General features: G+C 39.7%; 1 pseudogene; it reads right to left on the bottom strand.

Moving 5' to 3' along the window:
• Positions 1-1,418: 1,418 nt before the first annotated feature.
• Positions 1,419-2,037, bottom strand: LOC112605016 (annotated as a pseudogene).
• Positions 2,038-25,952: the final 23,915 nt, after the last annotated feature.

Genomic DNA, 25,952 nt, shown 5'->3' with positions numbered 1-25,952 from the left:
AACTCCATCAGAATATCCTGCTATTTACAACTTTAAAATATATCTTAAATCACAATTTCTTACTACATGCAACCCTTTGGTTCAAGCAACCATCATCCCTCACTTGAACTTAGAATTGGTTTTCCTGCTTCTGTATTTTTTTAAATTATAGAAGATTTCAAATAAACCATGTGTGGTTTTATTCTTTTTACTACACAAAAAGAATGAAGGTGTGCCAGGTGTGGTGGCTCACGCCCATAATCCTAGCACTTTGGGAAGCTGAGGTGTGCGAATCACTTGAGGTCAGGAGTTTGAGACCAGCCTTACCAACATGGTGAAATCCCATCTCTACCAAAAACACAAAATACAAAAATTTATCTGGGCATGGTGGCATGCACCTAGTCCCAGCTACTTGGGAGCCTGAGGCAGGAGAATTGCTTGAATTTGGGAAGGCGGAGGTTGCAGTGAGCTGAGATTGCACCACTGCACTCCAGCCTGGGCAACAAGAGCGAAACTGTCTAAAAAAATATATATGTGTGTGTGTGTGTGTGTGTGTGTGTGTATATATATATATGGAGCACTTACATATGTAAACATGGAATTGCTTTAAGTGTTTGGCATTCGCTGTTCCCGTGCATGCCAGCAGCTTCTTACTGCAAACACCTGGGACTTACTATAGAGCAGCTGGAGTACGTTCCGCCCACACACAGGACAGGGAGCTGACAACCAAGGAGAGAGAGGAATCAATACTTGAGTTTTCTCCCCTCCATTTCCCTGTATCTCAGCAGTATGGAACTTGTTACCAGTGAGAACCTGCTTGCTGACTTTAAACTGGTTTTCTTACCTTCTCAGTTCAGTTTTTCCATACCTCAACCGATGGTTTCTGGTATGACCTAGCAAATAAACTGCTTTCACTGAAATTTCAGTCTTGGAATCTACTTTGGGTTCCCCAATCTAAGACATAAACATACTCATTTTCCCATCCCTGGACTTCCAGGTTGTTTTCAATTTTTCACTGTTACAAACAAGGCTGCAACATTTATCTACAAACCTCTGGATATACACGTGGGAAGCTTTTGGTATTTCCACTAGTGAAACTGCTCAGTTGAAGGGTATGTGGATCTTCATCTTTAATAAATATTACCAACATTTGAAAAGCCCGACAATGTCAAGGACTGGCAAGAGTGTCACATGTGATGGGTGTGGAAAGGCAACTCACTGTAGCACGTGCTGGGGACTCAGTCGGGGTCTTGGAGAAGCACTTATTTATAGCAAGAATGTTTCATAAGTGGTGTCTGATAGAGTCAAGTGGGGAATAAAAACAAGTGGCTTAGAAATAATTATAGATCTAAAGTCAACAAAATACTTTTTTTCTAATGTAAAAATACATACTTTTTTGAGAGGGAGGGGAACAATTTAAACCAGAAAACACCTTCATATTAATCATTCTTCTCATATACTTCAAATCTGTACTTAATGCCTTTCTCCTCTTGGACATCAGAGAGAACACCTGGGTATTCTGGTAGAAGTTTATATTTCTCCAAATCAACTTCTGGAAGAAAGGCGTCACTTTCAAAGTCTTGCATGATCCTTGTCACAAATAGTTTAAGATGGCCTGGGTGATTCATGGCTTCCTTATAAACAGAACTGCCACCAACTATCCAAATCATGTCTACTTTATTTACTAATTCTGGTTGTTCAGTAAGTTTTAAGGCATCATCCAGACTTCTGGCAAGAAAATGAGCTCCTTGTGGAGGTTCCTTGAGTTCTCTGCTGAGAACTAAATTAATTCTACCCTTTAAAGGTCAATTCTTCTCAGGAATGGAGAACCAAGTCTTCTTACCCATAATCACCAGATTCTGTTTACCTTCTACTGAAGAGGTTGTGGTCATTCTCTGGAAATATCTGAATTCATTCCTGAGCAGTGGCCAGGGCAGGTCCCTGTTCTTGCCGATGCCCATGTTCTGGGACACAGCGATGATGCAGTTTAGCGAACGAACCATGACAGCAGCTGGAGCACCTCCGAGCCCGCTCGTTAAAACAGAACGCGTGGTCAAGATTGGCGCGAAATTGTCAGATTCTAACCATTTAATTAAGTTTGATGAGTTATAGAATTTGTGAGAATAGTAAGCAAATATTTGCCCGGGTTGCATCGTCAAAGGCATCAGATGAAGAGTTATTTCAATTTAAGGCATGTTTCTCAATAAATGCTTCATTTGCCCAAGCCAGAACTTTCAATTCTTATCCAATGTTATATATAGTTGTCTAGATGAATCTTTGAATTACTACAAAACTATTAATAACTGTTCACAATGCACATTGGATATCTACCTTGTACCTAAAGGCCATGATAATGATGGTAGAAATAAAAATGAATGAAATGGTCCCACATTCAAAGACGTACTATGCAGTAAAGGAAACAGATGTAAAACAAGCAAGCAAACACCATACAGTGTACAAATCTTACTTGTATCTGTACAAAAATAGCCCAAAGGAAGGAATGACATTTTTTTTTTTCTGTAGAAGTCAAGGAAAAGGTAAACCTAAGCAGAATCTTTTTTTTTTTTTTTTTTTTGAGATGGAGTCTTGCTGTGTCGCCAGGCTGGAGTGCAGTGGTGCGATCTCGGCTCACTACAACCTCCGCCTCCTGGGTTCAAGCAATTCTTCTGCCTCAGCCTCATGAGTAGCTGGGATTACAGGCACGCAGCAATTTTTGTGTTTTTAATAGAGATGGGGTTTCACCATGTTGGCCAGGAGGGTCTTGAACTCCTGACCTTGTGATCCACCCACCTTGGCCTCCCAAAGTGCTGGGATTACAGGCATGAGCAAATCTTAAAATATTAATAGAAGCATGCTAAGAGTCACAAAAGGAAGATGATTTGTACATAGGAAATAATATTTAGGAGAGCATTAAAGAATGAAACACCAGAGAGAGAAAAAGGGAAGACAGAGATATAAAACTTCAAACAGCTTTGCGTAGTTAGAACGCAGGCAGCAAGAAGAGGGAGATGAGGCTGGCCATGCTGTCAGGAACTAAATCATGCAAAGCCTTTTGTGCAATACAAAGAAACTTGGCTTTCATTCTCTGGGCAATGGTGAACCATGAAAAAAGTTTGTGATTTAAAAAAGATTACTCTAGAGGCACTTTGGAGGCTGGATTAGGGATTTCAAGGGAGAGAGATTAGAATCAGGAAAGCTCTATGGGTGGTCATTATATAGTCCAAATGAAAGACAATGTGGATCTTAACTAGGGAAGTGAAGAGAGAGTGAATAAAATAAATATGAGAACTACTAGAAAGGAAGACTTGATTGATTGAATTTGGAGTCAGAAAGAGGAATGGAAGACTTTGAGCCTCAGCAAAGAACCTCGGTATAGCATTTAAGGAAGGGTGGCATTCACAAATGCAAAGGTTAGAGGCAGTCTTGAAATTGTTTTAAATTACTCATTAGCAGATATGATCATTGTTCTCAACTCATACTCAGATTCCAGAGATAGGGAAGCGGCATGTTCCATCATACACCACCGCACTTGGCAGATTCCTGGGAAAACAATCAGTAACTCCCCTGTAGGCCCTGTGAGAACAGCTCAGAAGCTACAGTCAACAGAGTTGGGCCAGAGCTGTCCCTACCTAAAACAACCAGTAGGGATGAAAAAAATTCAGTAAGTCGTTTGGTTGTTTGGTCTACATGACACTGCCCCCTACTATCTCTGACCCTGAAAGGAAGTCCTACATGCACAAAAGCACACACAGAGACACACACAAACACATCAGAAGAACCAGAGGAGTATTACCACGGGTATAATTGGATATTTTGACTGTAAATGCCATGTCCATGGAAACGAAGATGATCTCAGTACTGGGGAACCTACTCATCTCAAAAGTAAACATTTGTTTCAGATATGTTCTAAAATGCCAATATTTGTTAGAGGAGAATTTGCTTCTGGATATTTCTGTAATTTCTGCCTTTGCTGCTGTTGCTGTTGTTCCAAAAATCTTAGGCTTTTGCAATACAATTATTCCCTGAAAATAAGAATATGGATGCCTAGCTATGACCCAGGTATTGTGATGAGTTCTACATAACTTACTTCATTTAATCCCCACAATGACCTACAGATATATACTGACACTATCCTTTTTTTTTTTTTTTTTTTTGAGACGGAGTCTCGCTGTGTTGCCCAGGTGGAGTGCAGTGGCATGATCTCGGCTCACTGCAAGCTCTGCCTCCTGGGTTCATGCCATTCTCCTGCCTCAGCCTCCCAAGTAGCTGGGACTACAGGCACCCACCACCATGCCCAGCTAATTTTTTGTATATTTAGTAGAGACGGGGTTTCACCGTGTTAGCCAGGATGCTCTTGATCTCCTGACCTCGTGATCCGCCCGCCTCAGCCTCCCAAAGTGCTGGGATTACAGGCGTGAGCCACCACGCCCGGCCTATCCTAAATTTTTAGATAAAGAAACAGAAGCACAGAGAGTTTAAATGACTTGCCCAAGGTCACACAGGTAGTAAATGTACAGACAGGGTTCAACCCCAAGGAGTCTGGCTGCTTATCCAAAAGATCTTATCCAAATGCACTTCCCATGTTCAATTTATTTGGATTTACCATTGGACCATATTTCCTTGGACACAAGATTACAACTCAACCATTTCAATTATTGCCATCACTTTGTCATTTACAAGCTCAAAGTGCAAATCTGTAGTCACATGATCCCATGCAAATTTCAGAAAGCCTAAAATGATGAGATCACACACCCAGGCTGATGACTTTACATTGAGATCCAGCTAAACTGCATGAATTATCAAGACTAAAATTAGGACTCTTACATCTTATCTAACACCTGCCTCTCTCTGTGCTAAAATATATTATAATTAGCTGCTTTTCCTGGGAGAAATTGTAAAACTGAATGCAATTAAACAAAAGGAGACACAGCAGATTGTACAGCAAAACAAAACAAAACAAAAAGTACTTAGAAAGCCAAGATGGATGCATATTCAAAGGTAGCAATTTCAGAGGCAAGGCAGACTTTTCTTATTTTGCAGTAATGTTCTGAATGGCAAAGAGCATGCCCTTTGGCACATGCTAGGGACTCCATTTTGTTCACTGCTACGCACACTGGGATTGAATTAGGACTTTGGCAGGGCAGCCATTCTCTGGCTGTGGTTGCACATTCATTGAGGACCCCAATAAGCAGGTGATCTATGCCATCCAGTCCTCACACCCAAACAGCCCAGTGGAAAGATCCCTCAAGTGCCACATGTGAGTCCTGGATGCTTGTAGAGGCCCTTGTACTAGCTAAAGTTGTGGGATGTGGTTCCAGTTGCTCGACTTCTCTTGGTATAGCTTTTCTCGCACTGAAATGACAGGAAAATGATCCCTGCCCTATTTTCCTCAGAAGAATACAGTAAGTCTCAGAAAGGGCTAAAAACAAATAGGCTACTTTATTCAAGTTTTGCTAAGGAAATGCCTAGAATACAACTATTTGTAGAAATAGGTTCCCAAGTGGTTGAAAAGGCAATGAGCAAAATTCTAGGGGAAGACCTCATTACTTAAGACAAAGACATCACGTTTCCCAAACAGGATGTAGGAGCTGTCACTGTACAAAAGGTAGGTCAAAAATAAAACCCACCAACAAGCAAACAAACAAACAAACCCATGGTCCAGTCACTAACCATGAAAAGGTTTGTAAGTGCATCAGAGGAGATTAATCCTTAACTGGAGAAAAATAATAATCAAGGTATATGTGTACCACAAAGCATTGTAGCTGGGAAAAAGAGACCTTGGGAAGGAGAAACAGGAAGGAGAAACAGGAAGAAGAAAAGTAACACTAAGTGTTAGTCTCATACTACAACATGTCAGCCCAAGATACTATGGGCTGTTTTATTGAAGAGTGCAAAGCTGCTTTAATTTAGCAGTGTTTATTTGGAAAGGTTTGCTATTTGAAAATGTGCAGTATACCACATTTGCTGATGTGTTTTTTGGCTGTACCTGGAGGTGCACTGTAGGCTGACGAATGTCCAGGTGTGAAAATTCACGTTAGCCATGTATATGCACTGTGGATTTATTTCTTTGCACTTTTCTTGCCCCCCTAATTGAAATAGTAAATTGACTATACTCAAAGCTTGACTAGTCCCCCAGACGTTAGTGTTACAAATCAATGATTAGAAATATAACTCCCTGTATACCTCTGTCTGCCATCGCATCTTTCAAATGCAGAGTCAGTATGGAATAAGAATCAGTGAAATGTAACCTGACATTGAACTTGAAACCAAACACATTGACAAAACAAAAGAACACAAGCAGAAAAAAAAGAAAGGGGAATTTTGAAAATCATCTTCCTAAGGCATTCTGAATCTGCAACCATCTATTTTTCCAGATTAACAAATCTTGGTCGCTTCTAGGTGTTTTGAACTAGATTACTGACTGGCCATCTGTGGCAGGCCCACTCCTGGATGTCATGCCCCTGTTAATGAAATCTGGGCGTGCGCTCGTAAACAGACCTGGTGAATGGTAGATGTCAGCCATTGCGCGATGGGCAATCATCAATCATCCATTGTCAGTTATTTCTGTCCCAGTGAGTAAGCCTTTATTTAAAGCATAAAGTAAGAATGTTGCCAGACCACAGGAACAAGCCCTGAGCTGTTTGCAGGTGCTGCTATTCACAGCTGCCAATTAAACCCCTGACATTTCCATATTGGCCATGAGGCACAGCATATGCTTTTGACATACTAATTCTTTAAAAAAAAAAAAAATCACCAATCTCAGATTATCAATACGTGCCTTTTTCTTTTTCCATGGTTACTACATGAAACTTTTTAAAATAGGAGGAAGGAGAATCAGAAAAATTTCTAGTGAACTGAATTATTAAGATCTGTACATAATATTCTTTCTTGTAGGAAAATGGGAAAATGGCTGGCATTTCTGATGTGGAAATTCTTCCCTGATGCCTAAATCTACAAAGCAAAGTCTCCTATCAGGACTTTAACATGAAAAAATATTTGTCTTGCCTTTTTACTTGTATTTTTTTCTTTTTGATTCTGAAATAGTAATACTACTTTAATGTAATCCGGTACCATTAAAACTAGATATTGTAATTTTGATGATGATTCTGTCTTTCATTGAGATGCAAAATGATTATAGTTTGCATGAAATTTGCAGAGACTTTTTATTTAGTCTCAAATGTAAGTACATGAAAGGGTATGTTCCTATGCAAAGGGTGTGTTCCTATGTGTTACATTGTGGCTTTACATTCACATATTTCCAGGTTGGATGATAAAAGCATCCAACCACTCTCAGAGCATCATAGGCATAGTGGATGCATTCACTGATAAGCATTATAAATAGGCAGGGGACGGGGAGAAGAGCCTACATGCACCTTTCAGGAATATTTCTCTGTTTTTAGTTGATTTTCCATTTTTTCTAGCTATGGGTAGCTCTTGATAAGAAATGAATTATGGTGACAATCATGAAAATTTTAACTAAATCATTCTTTCTGGTTAGTCTTTAGAAAATAAAGACATGTTCTATGTAGTTTCCTATTGTTTTGCCAACAGTTGTATCAAAATCATCTGTGAGTAAGTATGAGTCTCTGTTTTAGAGGTTGAGCAACGGACCTTGATATGGGACTACCACCCTCTTCTTTCCCCATCCTCTGTCCATAGAGCTGAGCTAAACAGAGTTACTTCCACATTTTCTTGAAATCCCTAAATCCCGCCACTCTCAGGGACATTCACTGAGGAAAGCAAAGTTGACAAGCTAGGATTTCTTTCAAATAAACTTAGCTGATGACTGTAGCAGGTGAGTTTTTTTTCCCCACAGTGATAATTTTACATTGTTTTCCTGCTTCTGAGAGGAGGAAAACATTGCCATCTTCTTTGACAGATGCTCAGTAGCATTTCCTCTTTAAAAAGGGAGAAAATTTGTTATTGCCATCTACATAATGAAAGAGCACTTAAAAAGAGCTGTCTTTTTTTTTTTTTTTTTTTTTTTTTTTAAGAGGCAGCGTCTCTCTATGTTGCCCAGGCTGGAGTGCAGTGACTAGTCACAGGTGCAATAACAGCTCATCACAGTCTCCAACTCCTGGTCTCACGTGATCCTCCTGCCTCAGCTTACGTAGTAGTGGAGACAGCAGGTATGTGTCTGGCTAAAAGAGCTATCTTTTAATAAAAATGTTTTTCCTCTGTAAATTAATTTTGTCATAAGAGCTGCCCTACCAACCTAAGGTATGGGGAAGATCTGAACAAGAGTGAACATTTTAGCAGTATAGGAAGATGCAACGGCTTGCAATGGCCTTGAGCCCTTGGGCTATGTGAACACTTACCATTGAACAGAGCTGAGGATGCTGAGCTGTTGTGGCATTGGCTTTAGGCTGTTCATTTGTGATAATGTCTGCCCACAGGCTTTGTGATACAAAATGAAAGGAAAGGGCTGGATTTGCCTCCCTGATGCTCTGTGCCTAACTAGCACCCTATGGGCCTCTTATCTCCAGTTGATTCCAGGTCTTCCAAGTGCCCCTGGTTGTAGTCATAATGATAATAATAGTGATGAGGACAATGATCACGATAACAATAATAATGGAAGCCATCATTATGGCAGGCAGCTTTGGATTGTAGTTGAGAGTGCAGATTCTGTAGCAAGCCTGACTGGTTTTAATCTTGCCTCTGCCAATTACAAGCCATGTGACCCTTGTCAAGTTACTTAATCCATTTGTTCTTCGGTTGCTTTCTCTGTGAAACAGAGGTAGTAATAGCAACTACCTCATTGGTACATCGAATGCTTAGAGCAGTACCTGGGACATACTTCAGGAAGTGCTAGAGGAGTGTTAGATAAAACAAATGAGTGTTCCTAGTATATCTGCACAAGAGATTTCATTTAATTGTAATGCATTTTTGCTACACACACACACACACACACACACACACATACACATACATATATATATGTATGTGTGGCAGGGTGGCTGCAGCCTGCCCCTTTATGTGTGTGTGTGTGTGTGTGTGTGTGTGTGTGTGTGTGTATAGAGAGAGAGAGAGAGACAGAGACAGAGAGAGAGAGAGTGAGTTATTCCAATTTTTCAGGTGGGGGAATTGAGGCTGTATGAGGTTAAGTAATTATCCCAAGGCTGCCAGCCAGCAATTTGCCAAATGGTGATTTTAACCTGGGTTAGTGTAATTTCAAAACCCATGCTCTTTCCGTCTTCAGGCTTCCTATCCTATGCAGTCATTTCACAACTGTACACCAATGATCAAAAAAAAAAGTGGCAAGGGGTTGAAGGAAGTAGAATCAGAAACCTCAGAGAATGTAAGAATTTTACAGTGTAAGGGCATCAGGAAATCCTTTAAGGACAGGGGGAGATAAACACTTTCCCAAGGTCAGAAGCCCAGTAGTCACCACACTTACAGATCCTGAGTTAATTCATTCATTCATCTGACAGATATGTGTGTTCCTCATATTTCCACAAAAGTGGTTGGCAACATCGTGTGTAGCCATTTAGTAAGAGCGTGTGTTCTATGTAACTTTGTCAAAGAAAGAGGTCCAGGAAAGCCATAGGAAAATATATTGATGATAGGATGCCAGGACTTTCCTGGTGATTGAATCTGATTAGTAAGTTCTGGGGCTGCTGCTTCTCCCCTGCTTGGATCTCTGAAGGCAGAGAAGGCAGGACATGGAATGAGGGAAGGGCTGGCTGTCCCGAGGCTGGGTGTCATCAGCACATACAAGTTGTCTTTATTGAGGCTAACTGGTATTGGTTTTGGCACTCTTAACGTGGTGATGTTATGTTTCCAATGTTTCCAAGTTCCAAAGACATAGGTCTTTTATTTCCTTTCTGCCTACTAAGATTATTTAGGTTCCACACATGCAAAGCAGAGTATTATGTAATAAATTAATCATATCAGAGCAAAGTAGCTACTGAAAAATTGCCAAACACCATAAACATTGGTCAAAATGGAGTTCAACCATTTGCACAGAGAATAATTGAACCTATGGATTCACTCAAGGTAACTAAGCAACTTTTCATTATGAATTATAAAGCTTTTCAAACATAAAATGATATCTGAGAGGAGTGCATTACCTAAAAGGTTTCGATAAGCAATGAAGGGAGCTTTAAAATATGCAGCAGGGATCAATCACTCAGCTGTATGGCGTTACTTATACTTTGTGGCGTCACCTACATTCCTTGATAAACAATGTCCCATAACCTCTGAGCATTCCGATTATTTTCATCAGCACCCCAACATAGGAAGGGACAAAAATGTCAGATGATGTTTTATTTACTAATATAAAGCAAGTTCTAGTGGAAGTAGACATTCTATGACAAAATGGAGGTATATGAAGCACATTTCCCAGCATCAAAAATGATTCACATTGTTCAAAAAAAGATATAAAGCCTGCCGTTCATGATGAATTTTAATCGGAAATGTCGCTCATCATGAGCATGAATTTCTTTCGTTTGGAAGATGACATGTCCTGCTTCTACAACTGAAGAGAAGCTGGCTTTCCCTGAAAAAATGAGAAGTTGAAACAGACTTTTTGACATCCAAAAAGAAAATAGAAATACCTTCTAGTTATCTTGGTGTCATCTGCCAAAGCAAGTATTCAGATGTTTCTTACAGTCATCATTTTGTGTAAGACATTTTCATCAGTTACATGAGAAATCAAGCCCAGCATTCTGACTCAGATATGAGGCAGTTCTGCCTTCCTGTACCTGTTAATGAAAAAACAGAAAAAACAAAATGAGAGCTTCAATTCCAAAAATAACTTGATGGTAGGGAAGCATCCCTCACTTGGAATTAGCTTTGGACTTCTACCCAAGATGCTGCAGGATAGGATATAAAGGAGCAGAGAAGAAAGGATCACTGACAATTATACAGTCTCTTTTCTTTAATTAAAGAGGGCCTGGAATGTAGTACATCAATGTTGATGGATGCTAGGTAGAGGAGAAAGGGAACTATAAAAGGTCAGGTAAAGTGGATTTGAAACTGGTGAGGTACACGAAGACCACAAAGGTTAAAAAACAAAGTTGGACCAGGCGCAGTGGCTCACACCTGTAATCCCAGCACTTTGGGAGGGAGGTGGGTACATCATTTGAGGTCAGGAGTTGGAGATCAGCCAGGCCAATATGGTGAAACCCCATCTCTATTAAAAATACAAAAAAATTAGCCAGGTGTGGTGGCGCACACTTGTAGTCCCAGCTACTCGGGAGGCTGAGGCACAAGAATCACTTGAACCTGGGAGGCAGAGGCTACAGTGAGCCAAGATCGCACCACTGCACTCCAGCCTGGGCGATGCGCTTTTTTGAGACAGAGTAAGACTCTGTCTCAAAAAAAAACAAAAACAAAAACAAAAAACAGCGAAAAAAACCCCACCAACAACAAAGTTGGATATATGAAAACATAGTTTCATGGCCCCATGTCATTTGCATAAAGAAAATCACTTACCAACCTTAATGTGATTTGGGAAATGATTTGGTTTGGTAAGGTTTAAACTAGTGCGATGGACATCCATCCCATGCTCGGGGAGGTGAACTACTTCTCTGGACTAGGAGGAACAGGGTGGCTGCAGCCTGCCACTTTGGAACTCAATATCAAAACATCAATTTGCATGATGGAATCTTGGCCAGCTTGCTTTGTGGGGGCGGTCCAAAGTGGTGGGTGCTCTACAGATACACAAATTGATTACTTCAATTACTAAGATCAATTTTCCAGAATAGAGTGAAGTCTATGGAAATGTTTCTCAAAAGGTCATTTAAAATGAGCCTAAATGACCCACTAGGCCCTGCATTGATAATAGCACCTAACCGCACATGGAACTCTCCCTCTCCTGTATCTTTGCCTACAAGAGATCTGAGGCTCAAAGCACCCAGCTGGAACCTGCTAAAACAACCACCAAATTGCATTGCTCCCTCTGCTCTCATGAATCTCTCCATAAGCTCACATGATTCAGCTCTTAGTCCAAACTGGGGTTTGCTCCTATAAGTAAAAGTTCATATATTTTTATGTTTCTAAAAAATTAAATAGGTGTTATTTTAATTGTGGTTCTCCTTTTTCAAATGGCCGGCCATATTTGTTTTTTTGCAAATGTTGTGTGTCGTGTAAACACACGGACCATTCTCCATTCAAAGGTGATATACATTTATAGACAACACAGTTATCCACGTGTATAATGTCTCTTGCACAAACACGCAAAAATATAAGAGGGCTCCTTGCCCTCTTAAAATTTGTTCAGATGGTCGGGTGCAGTGGCTCATGCCTGTAATCCCAGCACTTTGGGAGGCCGAGGTGGGCAGATCACCTGAGGTCAGGAGTTTGAAACCAGCCTGGCCAACATGGCGAAACCCCGTCTCTACTAAAAACACAAAAATTAGCCGGGTGTGGTGGTGGGTGCCTGTAATCCCAGCTACTCGGGAGGCTGAGGGGGGAAAGTTGCTTGGACCTTGGAGGCAGAGGTTGCAGTGAGCCAAGATCATGCCATGGCACTCCAGCCTTGGCGACAGAGTGAGACTCCATCTAAAAAAAAAAAAAAAAAAAAATCCTTTCAGATTGCTTAGATGATTTTCTTTACATGTTTTCAACCTACCTAACGGCAAACCTCACTTCATTCTACACTAGTCTAATTAATTTGACAGGACTGGAACCTTGTTCTTCCTGGTCACACTTCTTATTCATCTCTTCAGAATGCCCTGTAGAGAGGATGGAGTACAATAAAGCAGTCTTTACCAAATGCCTCAATGCTAAATGCCCTTTTAGGCTGATACGGCACAATACCGGCAGTGAGGAGATCTGACTTTAGGGCAGCTTAAGAAAAATGACATTTTCTAGAATATCATCTATTGAAACTGGTCTTGAAGAAGAAAACAATGTCCATTTCCCCTGCAGTTTTGCTGTGGGCTCGGGGGACTCCAATTTATCCCTACTGTATCTGAAATCTTTGCTAAAGAAATGACAGAGGTATCATATTTTGCAAAATAAGCCCGCAATCCTCAATGGCAAATGCGGAGATAATTTCAGGATTTTTAAGCACTGAAAGTGTAACCTGAAACATATCAGATATTTTGTAAAGGGGTGGGTTGAAATGCAGAATTGACAAATATAAAGGGAAAGAGCTTTTCTTTTTTTGGTTAACTTTGAAAATTTCCTCAAGAGAGTGAACTTTTGATAGGGGGCAAAGATTCTCACAAGGTTGGTACAGGTGGGTAATTAAAAAAATAAGAGTGAATTTATCTGCATACATTATTTAAATACCTAAAGCTTTTCTCTGCTTTAATGATAAATTACGATCAGTAAAATCTGTTGGCTGCCTTCAAGCTAACTAATGGATCGCTAATCAGCAACAGTCGAATCATCCTAGCTGAAGTGGAATAAATATCTCCAAAGATGCTGCAGCTCATCTTTACAGTCTAAACCTGTAAAGATGCTTGCATGTATTTCTGGGTTCTTTTACTACATGTGTGTATATGGATATACACACTCTGTGTGCACTTGCATGCATTAAAAACCTATCCTTTGGCACCTTCTTTTCTGCCCTTGACGGCTCTATCCCCCTTGGTCTGTTGTATAAGAAAGATCATTCCTGGAACTAATTAATCCTTAAAGAGATCAGCTGATACATCTCATTGTTAGCAATACATTTTTAATTGTTCATTTTACTCAAGCACCATTTGAACACAAGTCAATTTGCAATTTCATTAGAGAACCAAAAAGGCCTGGGGTCTATTCCTGTTTTTCTTTTCTTTTTTTTTTTTTTAAAGAAAAGGATAAAAAGCAGGCAAAATTTCTGAAGGATGTTAATCCTCTAATTAATTTTATGTATCAAGCAAGAATTAATGTGTGCTGCTGTTTGAGCAGAGGTCTTTTTGCCAAGAAGTGCATTTTGTCATACCTTCCCCTCCAGAGAAACGTCTTTACAAGCTTTGCAGCCAAATACCCTGGCAACTAATGACTAGCTTTGGAGCAACATTCACAGACCATTTGCTTTGATGACATTTGGAGGCTTTGCTCCCCTCATCCCAATTCTATTGTAAATAGAGTACACATGCCGTACAGCCTTTGAAAACTAATCAATACAGTAAGATTTGTCAGGTTGCAGCTGACTAGTATCACATCTTTTAACTCTTTTCTTAGCTGACTTGTACACATTTTTAAGTCAAACCTTATGAAGGGAGTTGGGTAGATCATCCTTTCCATATTTACAGGCTCCCTGCTGTGACATGGATCTTTCTTCTATATTTTAACATCAAAAGCTTATAATCTATGTAAGTTCACCTTCCATAAAACTAAAATTATATGGTCATCATACATAATCTGATGATTGATTACAGCTGTCACAAAGTCACAAATTGTGACTGTTTACTACAGTTGCACCATGAAAATTATTGCATACTTTAAAAAAATCCATTTAGAGAGAATAAACAGCTTCTATTCATAGGTTGCAGAACCAAAGCATACATGTTTTCTTTGTGACTTTTGACTCTCTTAGAATCAATGTTAAAACCTACTTAGGTCTGATTTTTCATTTCAGTGTCTTTGTGTAATGTGCCTCCACCATACCTCATCTAATTTAATAAGATGCAAGCTAAGGAAGTACTTAAGTTACTTATCAAGGGTTTTAGATGACACATTATTATTGTATTCAAAAGTCAATATTTGCTAATCATGTTAGTACAGGAACTGTTCCAGGCCTACAATTCTTAAATTGCAGAGATATTTAAGATTAATTAAACCTATCTCCCCATCCTCTCTCTCCACTTCTATGAAGTAAATCAATGACATCCTAAACAAGCCCAGAGAGCCAGAGCTTCCAGTCTGAAGTCCACCTACATCTTTTAAGCCTCTGTTTGCTTCAGTCCTCAGGAGTTGAGTTTTGCCATTTCTCCACTGTTTGGGGAATATTTGCGTGTTATGAGAGCAAAGTTCAAAAATTCACTTGATGTAATTAGAGAGGAGTGACCAGTCCTGGGCATACAGCATGGACTCCATTGCTTTTTTAAGTCAGGAGAATATTGAAATAATATATGGCCTGATTTCTTTTTTCTGTTTGTATGACAACTTCTGGGTAAATCTGTGGCAGGCAAAGTTGAAAAGTCACCTTCCGTTTCTGAAACTGGGCATGATAACAGGTGACTAGATCCAAACCCTGGCAGGTTATGCTCTTATGTCGTTGTTCCAGTGATATCCTGACCCCTCTTTTATATAAACCATGGAGCAGAGAGAGTCAACTGTTTAAATGCCAAGATTCCCTTCACTTTTGAACAGTACATTCATTGTAAAAGAACCATTTCTGATCTAATGTTATGTACAGAGCCCAGGACTTGACTAAGATTAAGTGACAAATGAGTTTGACATCTTATTAACATGTATTGACTAGGAGAAAACTGAGAAACTGATGACTTATAGCAGCTGCTAGTTCAGTTCCCTCGGGGACAAAAAACTAGTGCATTAACCCAATATGCCACCTAGGATATATTTACAAGTAGTTAGTGAAAACAATAATGCTATGCAAACTGGATATCTGGAACACGAATCAATATAGACCAGCTAATTAGGTTATAAATGCATTGATTTTATTTTGAATATGTCCTCAAATAGAGTCTGCGAGAAGCACACTGAAATGGGGCTTTTACACTGAGAAAAGCAACAATCAGATTATTCTCTGGCACTCTCCAATCAATCCAGAAGGGTTTGGTAAAATACTCTGATGCATATTCTATATAATCACAATGACACGTCCTATTAATATTCCAATTACTGTTGAACTATTAGCAATGCCTGAGTCTGGTGTCTTAGAGCCTCATAGTGGTAATCCGGGAAACTCATGTCATCTTTTGTATTCATTCAATTTAAAATGAGACAATTTTCCCTTTAAAGGATTTTTATTAAACATTATTTTATGCATGGATTTAACATCCTAATTGATTTAGGTGGACTCTCAGAATGAGTTGCTCACTCTTTTTGTTCTTTTCTTCACTGAAAGAGGTCAGCAGCTCTGATCTTATTTATCAATTTAAATGCCAATTTTTAGCATGGTGAGTTATTATTAAAATAATAGTTATTCATGTTCACAAAAGACTCTATTCACATTGTAAAAGCCAGGAATCTAATAATTTAATAAACTAGTCTAGAGCAAGAAAGGGCCAGAGTTGTCAACCTCATCTTGGAACACATAAAAATCATAAAATCAGAGAAATGAAAGTGACTTTACAAAAAGCACTGAGATGTTTCCGCTCCTCTGAATATTTTCTCAACCTAAATTTTGCTCATTTTTACTTTAAAACTCACTATACATAGGGATCTATCCAATATCACAGATAAAATGCTGTTTGTAAGAAAAATATAAAACTAATTGAAAAAGTCAAAATTGGGTATTATATTCATATTCATATATATATATATATATATATATATATATGTTTGGCCTTTTAGAAGATTTGCTTTATCTTAAATTTAGTTAAATAGGGTTGTGTGATGTGATGATATGGTCTCGATTCATTTTTCTTATCTTACATTTGCAGTGGCTTCTCCCCATGAATATCATGGATATGGTACTCAGTGCTGGTGCCTTGACACAGGATGGATGAAGTGGAGTTAGAAAGAGGTGCCTGGATTTGAAGGTACAGTCTAAATGATTAATAATTTGAACTTGAGATATAGCGAAAAGAGAGAAATCAAGGATGATACTGGAGTTCTGGCTTGAGCAACTGAGTAGATGGCCATTTCCAAAGATGGAAAATACTAGGGCGATAGGGTTGAGTTCGTGGAGTATTGATGTAATAAAGAGTTCTCTTTGGACATAGGTAATTTTTACATGCCCAGGTGGAGGTGTCGAGATCACATCTAGATTATTAGATGTGATCTAGTTCGTTATTGGAATCTGAGTAAGCTCAGCAGTAAGGTCTTGACTAGTCTTGTCAACTTGAGCATTGTCAGCTTCTAGGTGGTATTTTAAACTATGGAAATGGATGAGCACCCCCAAGGCATGAGTGCAGAAAGAGAAGAGGGCCTGGAAAGCACCCTGCTGAGTCACCATTTAAAAAGATAAGCAGTAAGCATTTGTGTAGAGATCAGAGAGTCTGCTCCAGAAACTGGAGCAAATGATCCAAGATGAGATATAAAGGGCCTTCCTTTCCTCATACCCTAAACTGTTAAATTGAGACATTTGTTTGTGAGGGATTGCTTCATTGTTCTTTTTTTTTTTTTTTTTTTTTCTTAATGAAGCTTTCACTTTGAAAAGCTAAGCAATTGATTTGAAAATGAGTATAATAAAATATTTAAAAGAGGCAGGAGGACCTGCTACTCTCACTGCTGCCTCAGGGCTTTTGCAGTTGCTGTTCCTCCTGTCTAGGATACTCCACCCTCAGAAGTCACATGACTCGCTCCTCATGTTCTTCTGGGGTCCGTGCAAATGTCACGCTTTCAATGAGGACTTTACTGACCACCTTATTTAGAATAGTAACCCCATCACAATCTATCCCCCTGTCTCTGCTTGATTTTTCTCTATAGAATGTATCACCATGTGATATACACTTACTTGTTTATTTGTGTATTTCTGTCTCCTGTCACTAGAATGTAAGCCCCATGAGGGCAAGGATTTTGTTTTGTTTTTCTGCTGTGACCAGAATATTCAGAAAAATGCTTGACACACAATAGGTGCCTAATAACTATTTGAAAAAAAATGAACCAGCAAAGTTTCATTTTTGATGAAAAAAATATTTTTTTAAATAAAAAGAATAACCAGCCGGGTGCAGTGGCTCATGCCTGTAATCTCAGCACTTCGGGAGGCCAAGGTGGGCGGATCACCTGAGGTCGGGGGTTCAAGACTAGCCTGACCAACATGGAGAAACCTTGTCTCTACTAAAAACACAAAATTAGCTGGGCGTGGTGGTGCATGCCTGTAGTCCTAGCTACTCGGGAGACTGAGGCAGGAGAATTGCTTGAACCCAGGAGGCGGAGGTTGCGGTGAGCCAAGATCATATCATTGCACTCCAGCCTGGGCAACAAGAACAAAACTCCATCTCAAAAAAAGAAAAAAAAAAAAGAATAACCAATGAAATAGGAGGAAAACCTGGAGGTACTTCAGAAGCCAAAAGAAAAAAGGGACAGAGGTATCAAATACGTTGAATGCTTCTACAGAGCCCAATGAGATGACAAAGCAACGTGATTTGACTCTCAGATTTGCCACCATGAGAGTCATTGCTGGCCTTGATGAGAGCAATTCCAGAGTAGTGGTGGGAGCAGGAGTCAGAGTGATTACGGCTGAAGAAAGAGTGGGAGGTGAGGGAGAAGAAACTGTCAGTAGGTAATCAACCTGAGAAATTTTGTTGTGAAGAAAAGCAGACATACAAGGCTGTAGCTGAAGGGGACTATGAGACCAAGGGAGGGTGTGTTATTAATGTTTTATCTGGATTTTTTAAATGGTGTATTGATTATCATCTGCCACAGTAATGCTGCTTAAAAAACATCCACAAGGCCAGGCACCGTGGCTCACACCTGTAATCCCAGCACTTTGGGAGGGCAAGACCAGAGGGTTGCTTGAACCCAGGAGGTAGAGGCTGTGGTGAGCTGTGATTATGCCACTGCACTCCAGCCTGGCGACAGAGCAAGAACCTGTATTTTTAAAAAGTAATTAATTAATTAAAAATCCATAAAAATCTTAGCAGCAGTGGACAGCACACATTCATTTATTCTCTGCCTGGAGTCATAAGCTAGGTGGCTGTGCTCCATGCCTGAATTTTGGCTGGTTGTTGGGTGATCTAGGCTGTCCTCAACTGGGATGACTGGGATGACTTAAGCATGGTTCACATCCCTCATTCTCTAGCAGGCTAGTCTAAGCGTGTTCTCATTGTGACGTTGGGAGCATGATACATAAACAGAAACAGGTACGTCTTCCTGAGCCCTAGGTTCAGAACTGGCACACTGCCACTTTCTCCTCATTCTGTTGACCAAAGCAAGTCAGGAGCCCAAACTAGAGTCAAAGGAAGGTGTGATGTGTATTGTGAAATATTGGTCTTCCTCCCATTTCCTGACATACAATCCCTAAAATTCTTAGAATCTCTAGCTGATGTCTTTTTGTATGCTAATGATGGCTGGGAGCCCCTAGGCAGCTTCAGGATAAGGACTGTCACTGGAAAGACCAAGGCAGATTAGAGGGTTGGAACTTTCAGCCCATACTGGCAACTCTGGGAAGAGAAGAGAGGTTGAAGGTTAAGTGGATCACCAATGGCCAATGATGTAATCAATCACGCTTATGTAACAAAGCCTCCATGAAAACCTAAAAAATCAGAGTTTGGATGAGCTTCCAGATAGCTCATGTGGAGTTTCCTGGAGGGTGTTGGGCCAGGAGAGGGCATGGAAGCTCCAGGCTGCTTCCCCTTACCTCACCCTATGCATCTCTCCATCTGTATTTTTTGTAATAATATTTATAATAAATCAGTTAATGAGTTTCCCTGAGTTCTGTGAGCCACGCTAGCAAATTAATCAAGCCCACGCTAGCAAATTAATCAAGCCCAAAGAACCCTGTTTTATAACCAGTTGGTCACAAACGCATAGGTAAAATATCCTGGGGCTTGTAATTGGCATTCAAAGTGTGTGGGGGCAGGAGTCAGTCTTGGGAACTGAGCCTTCAACCCGTGAGATCTGATGCTATCTCCAAGGAGATAGTGTCAGAATTGAATCGGAGGACACCCAACTGGTGTCCACTGCAGAACCGATCAATTGCTTGCTGGTGGGGAGAAATCCCCACACATCTGGTGTCAGAAGTGTGTTGTGAGAGGATAGTGAGAGAAAGATGGTTTTTTTGTTTTTGTTTTTGTTTTTTTTTGTTTTTTGTTTTTTAGTTAGGAGGTATTTCAATTACTATTGCAATGAAATAAACTATCCCAAAACTCAGCAACATGAAATAATCATTTGATTATGCTTATAATTTCTTTGGGTCAAGAACTCAGACAGGGCACAGTGGGGTTGGCTTGCCTCTCTGCTCCATGATATCTGCAGCCTGAGCTGGGAAGATGCAAAGGCTATTGGCTGGAATCACCTAGAGGCATTTTTAGTTATGTGTGACAGTGATGTTGGTGGTCAGCTGGAATTATAGCTGGGGCTGTTGGCGCGTCCATGAGTGTGTGGCTTCTTGTGAGTGAGGCTTTCTCACAGCTTGGCGACCTCAGAATATTTGGACTTCTTTTTGTCGTCGTCGTTTGTTTTGTTTTTTTTATTGAGATAGAGTCTCGCTCTGTCACCCAGGCTGGAGTGCAGTGGCATGATCTTGGCTGACTGCCACCTCTGCCTCCCAGGTTCAAGTGATTCTCCTGCCTCACCCTCCCTAGTAGCTGGGACTACAGGCGCGTTCCACCACGCCTGGCTAATTTTTTGTATTTTTAGTAGAGATGGGGTTTCACCATGTTAGCCAGGATGGTCTCGATCTCCTGACCTTGTGATCCACTCTCCTCAGCCTCCCAAAGTGCTGGGATTACAGGCGTGAGCCACCTCACCCAGCCTTGGACTTCTTAAATGGCAGCTCAGGGCTTAAAAGGCTAGTGTCCTGGTGAACCAGGCCAAATGTCACCTTTTATGACCTGTCACACTGTATCACTTCTTACACATTCTATTGGCTACAAACTGTAGAGGAGAAAAAGTTCCTTTTCTCACCCATTGCAAGGGTCATGGCTGACACCCCTATAACAAAAGACAAATAAACAAGAGAAAAACATACAGATATATTTAATATAAGTTTTATGTTACATGGGAGCCTCCAGAGAGGAAGACCCAAAGACCCAGTGAAAACAGTGGACAGTCATGTAGAAATATGATTGGAAGACAAAAGGATGTGGTCTAATGGCAATAAACTGGGCGAGGTGGGGTGAGACCTTAGCAAAGCCTTTTTCATTCAGACTCTTCTTGACTTCCCTGTGTGATATTTCTTTTCTCCAGGTGAAGGTCAGGACACCTGTCACAGGAGGGTCTTCAGGGGAGAAAGGGTCAGAGAATGACCTTCCTATGTTTTATGTCCTGCTTTATGGAAGGAGGAATGAGGGGAATTTCAGTTTCTGTGACTTGCTTCAAAAGAAAGGGGACAGGAGCAGGTCAGAGAAACCTTCCTGCTTCTGCAGATTTTGGTAATTTCCTTAAGCATAAAATACTTAGTATGCCAGGGTGCCATATTTTGGGGGTAGCATTTCCTGCACACCACCAGAAAGAACCAATTATCAAGCCTGCTCCAGATTCAAGTACAGGGGAATTGCATTCTGCTGCTTGGCTGGAAAGTGGTAAGTTTAAGAAGAGGTGGGCACAGACACACGTGCAACTGTGAGAGAAGATCCAGCAGTTTACTTGGTAATACTTTTTGGCGGCCTGTAAACCTAGTTGTACTTCACTGGATGTTGCTCTTCCCTGTCTAGTCATTCTACCTGAGAGCAGTTGACAAAGACTAGAAGGCTCTTTACCCCCCACCCCCTACCCAAAAAACAGTATTTTTCACATGAGACTGGAGCCTTTACGATAAAGATTTCATCCAAGTTGACTCTACCTGGTTGATTTTGAGGTAAAGTCATTGAAGATGCTTATAGGCATGGCTGCTGTGAGAAAGCTTCTCTATATTTGAAAGCTATAATACAGAGAATATACCTGCAAGTCTCAGCAAGCACAGTGTTAAAAGGGGTGATTCTAAATGTCTGAGTCAGTGATACCCAGAGCCTTCTCCTGGGACATTTCTAGGGTGACCTTGACATCCAGAAACTCCAGTGCCGCAGTGCCTCACAGACTATATTTAACTTTAGATTAATTTTGCAAGGCTGTGATAGGTCTTTGCAAGAATTTGATCATGCAATGTAACTTTGGCCACAGATATCTGCATAGGACTTATCTTATTTTATTTTTTAAATGTACATGTAACTTATGCCATTATTTTAACAAAGAACATTTATTTAGGTTTACATGCTAAACCTAAGCAGCTAAATAATAAATATAACCTTTAAAAGTAGGTTTTTCCTTTACTTATAGGTTTTCTGAACTAGACTATTGAAGATAAGACCACTGAAAATAAGTTGACATATGTTGTAAATTTGTAGTATATATTGATGATCTCTAAAACCATGTACAACTATATACAATACAATAAATATATGATAAATTTTATGTATATATTATATATTATTTATGCATTATAGATTAATATATTTAATACATTTTAAACCAATTTATTTTAAAAAAGAAAGTTTCAATTATTTTGTGTTACATATCAGCTGTAAATAAAGAAATACTAAGTTGTTGAAAAATATACTATTTTCAGAATATGGATTTTTTTCAAGAGTAACTTGAGGTATTTACACATATCTCATTAAAAGTTATTAATATTTATAAAGTATTTTGTAGTTTAAAAAGTTTTTTGAATGATCCTCTGCATAGGCCTCTGTGGTATGTATGGCAGCATTATTGTTTCATACTTATTTTACAAATATAAAACTGAGGGTCAGAACATTCAAATGACTTAGTTTCACAAAGTAAGAATGGCAGAGCTCAAATTTTAACCTAGTTTCTATGGCATGTCATTAAATGAATTATGTATGGTTACAAAGATATGGCTAAATTTACATGTTTCTGTACATATACGCAATCACATGGGTCAATTTTATGTAATCCATAATTACATATCAATTTATATATATGTAGAAATGAATATACTAATAATTATTTAGATTTTAAGCAAAAATACTCACATACTTTTTTTTTTTTTTTTTTGAGACGGAGTCTCTCTCTGTCGCCCAGGCTGGAGGGCAGTGGCCGGATCTCAGCTCACTGCAAGCTCCGCCTCCCGGGTTTACGCCATTCTCCTGCCTCAGCCTCCCGAGTAGCTGGGACTACAGGCGCCCGCCACCTCGCCCAGCTAGTTTTTTGTATTTTTTAGTAGAGACGGGGTTTCACCGGGTTAGCCAAGATGGTCTCGATCTCCTGACCTTGTGATCCGCCCGTCTCGGCCTCCCAAAGTGCAGGGATTACAGGCTTGAGCCACCGCGCCCAGCACTCACATATTTTTATAGATACAAACATATACCTATTTTTCATCTACCTATCTCTCAGACTTCCATGTGCTAACTGACAATGTTTGCATCCAGTAAACATTTTGATGAGATAATTTTTTAAGGATTGTAGATAATAAAGATGGCTTTAGATTTTTGAAAGTTTAACATAAAACTTTAACATTCAAACCTGGCATTCTACCCACTCTCTTTTTGAAGCTACTGGAATTCAGCAGTTAACATTTTATGAAAACGTATGAAGAAGTACCAACACAAAGAAAATTGTGTTTATACAAAATCCACCCTTGACTTCCACAAAGCTTTGATACAATGTGCAACATGTAAGACTCCTCCATAGACTCAAGGACAAAGAAGTTAAGACTAAAGCCAACTGGCCAGGCATAAAAAAGTTAGTGTGTGTCTAAGTGGAAGGGAGATGGAAGGTATATTCAAAAGCAGAGAGGGTCTCCAGGAATAGTTTACTTTTTAAGAATAATACCATAATGATCCAATGGGAGGAAACAGCAAAGAGGAAAGAGAGTCAATGGTACTAAACTACAAAAGTTCAGGCCTAAAATCATGAAATGCAAATGTACTTTTTTCCCCCAAAGTACCTTGATACCTGAGGAATACAGTAAAAAAAAAAGAGTGAAGATCATGCATTAGTGACTGAAACACATGACATAGTTTATGTATCTTTGACTTATCATAGCTCTAGGCTTCTAAGCCATTCTAAGCCATTCTAAGACACTCTTTTTAAAGGGAAATGCTACATTAAATGTGCACGATGACTCTAGAACATATGCTTGTTGCAGAAATGTAAAAATGTGTGTGTTGGGGGTGGGGGTAGTGCATCTTAAAATTGAGGAAATAAGGTAAATATTTTACTGGAACCATTTAGATTAAGAGAGATGTATTTGGTGAATAGCCTCAAATGATAATAAGGCTTAACAGAGAACAGAACACTTAGTGAGGTACAATTAAATAAGCAGTTAAATAATCTAACACACAAGTGCTTAAACCAACAATCACAGACTGTCCTGTCACTGCTCAGTGCGCAGAGCATGAGTCAGAAGAAATTATTTCAGCACCATTGAAAGGAAAAGCCATGTTGTGCTCAATTCTGGTTGACTTATTGCAAATAAGGATATTAGAGAAAATGAGAGGTTTATGGCAGAAGGTAGATAAAGGTATTCAGTGACTCAAGGAAAATAATTATAGAGGAAAAACTCAAAAATCTAGGTGTGCCTGTGATGACCTCATTGAGGTAAGCTAGGATGGCAGCCGCTGCAAGGGTGGATACCCTGAAGGGATCTGCATTGATTACAGATCTAAAGGAAAGCATTCTAGCCCTCAAGAGAGGCAGGCATGAGCAAACTTTAATTGATAACTCTCATCCATCCCTTGATATTAGTTAATATGGGAAAGAAACAGTTCTGATCAGTGATTAAGATGAATGCAAACAATCTAAATGTGGACCTGATTAAGAATTCAGACAGAAAAATAAACTATTATGAAGGCACATCCTTTAACATTTTACTTCATCTGGACTTTTGCTGACCCTGAAAGAATTCTTTACTTAAGGAGAGGGGGAAAAAAGTACCCTCTCGTTGTCTAGAACTGGTGTTTGAATTCAGGCTCTAAGTTGACTTTATATCCAACAAAGTTTTAAAATCAGGCAAGTTTTTTTTCTTTGTTTATTCTTGGGATTAAAATAGTACACAAACTGATGAAAGTAGTTCAGACACCACATGTCAGCTATGACACACCACACTGTGATTCTCATACTTATCAGCCCCTAAATAACTTTCAGACTAGACCTGTGTGACGTCCCTCAGGTGTCTGCTCCCTCTCTTATTTTAGTTATTTGCATCTAGAGCACAGTGATTTCAGCTTTCAGTGGAGGAAAACAGAAGGGGAAAATAAAGTGCCCCAACTTTATAAAAACCCAGAATAAACATGAACAATAGGTAAGGTAAACACTCATTTGACTTAAGAGGTTGAGCAAGATGACTCTGCAGAATATATATACATACATTTTTGAGACGGAGTCTCGCTCTGTCACCCAGGCTGGAGTGCAGTGGCACGATCTCGGCTCACTGCAAGCTCAGCCTCCCGGGTTTACGCCATTCTCCTGCCTCAGTCTCCCGAGTAGCTGGGACTACAGGTGCCCACCACCGCGCCCGGCTAATTTTTTGTATATTTAGTAGAGACGGGGTTTCACCGTGTTAGCCAGGATGGTCTCGATCTCCTGACTTGCGATCCGCCCGTCTCGGCCTCCCAAAGTGCTGGGATTACAGGCGTGAGCCACGACGCCCGGCCTGCAGAATATTTTAAAACTGGCCAACTGAGATGGTTTGCCAAGCCTTGGCATTCAAGAGGCAGATTTAGAAAGAAAACTCTTGGGACAGCCCAGAACTGACCCAGAAAACAACTCAGTGAAACTCAAATGCTGTTAAAACCTCACCATCCTATGATTGAGAGTAAGGTCACATTTAACAGTAACGACCAGTATTGCTGGAGTAAAGAAGGATTTTCTTAAAACAACATTACATAATCTAGTTCCTACAATTTTCTAACTTTTATATAACTAAAGGCAATATTAACAGTTGAGGTGAGTGAAAAATGAAAAAATACTAAAATATAGTTTAAACCTAAACAAAAAGGTTATTATCTTAATATAAAAGGCTACTATCTTCATCTATAGAAGTCCTTGCAAAAAAAGAAAACATTGATAATTGCAGGAATAAATGGACTACTGATAAAAATAAAACAGCTGTTTAACTAGCAATACAAAAGAAAACATTGAAGTAGTATGCCCTACCTCTTATGAAAATAAGTTGTTAGTACTCTGAACTGGGCAAGATACAGAGGGAATGGCAAACTCTCTTAGTTGAAAGATGAGAAATGAGATTTTAAATTGGAATGTTTCTAGAGGGCAATTTGGTAAGGTAAATAAAAAAATTTTAATGT

The sequence above is a fragment of the Theropithecus gelada genome, chromosome 13 (assembly GCF_003255815.1).
Source record: "Theropithecus gelada isolate Dixy chromosome 13, Tgel_1.0, whole genome shotgun sequence".
In the NCBI taxonomy this organism is placed as follows: Eukaryota; Metazoa; Chordata; class Mammalia; order Primates; family Cercopithecidae; genus Theropithecus; species Theropithecus gelada.
Note: the sequence above shows the minus strand (reverse complement) of the source record. Positions and strands in the feature narration are given on the sequence as shown.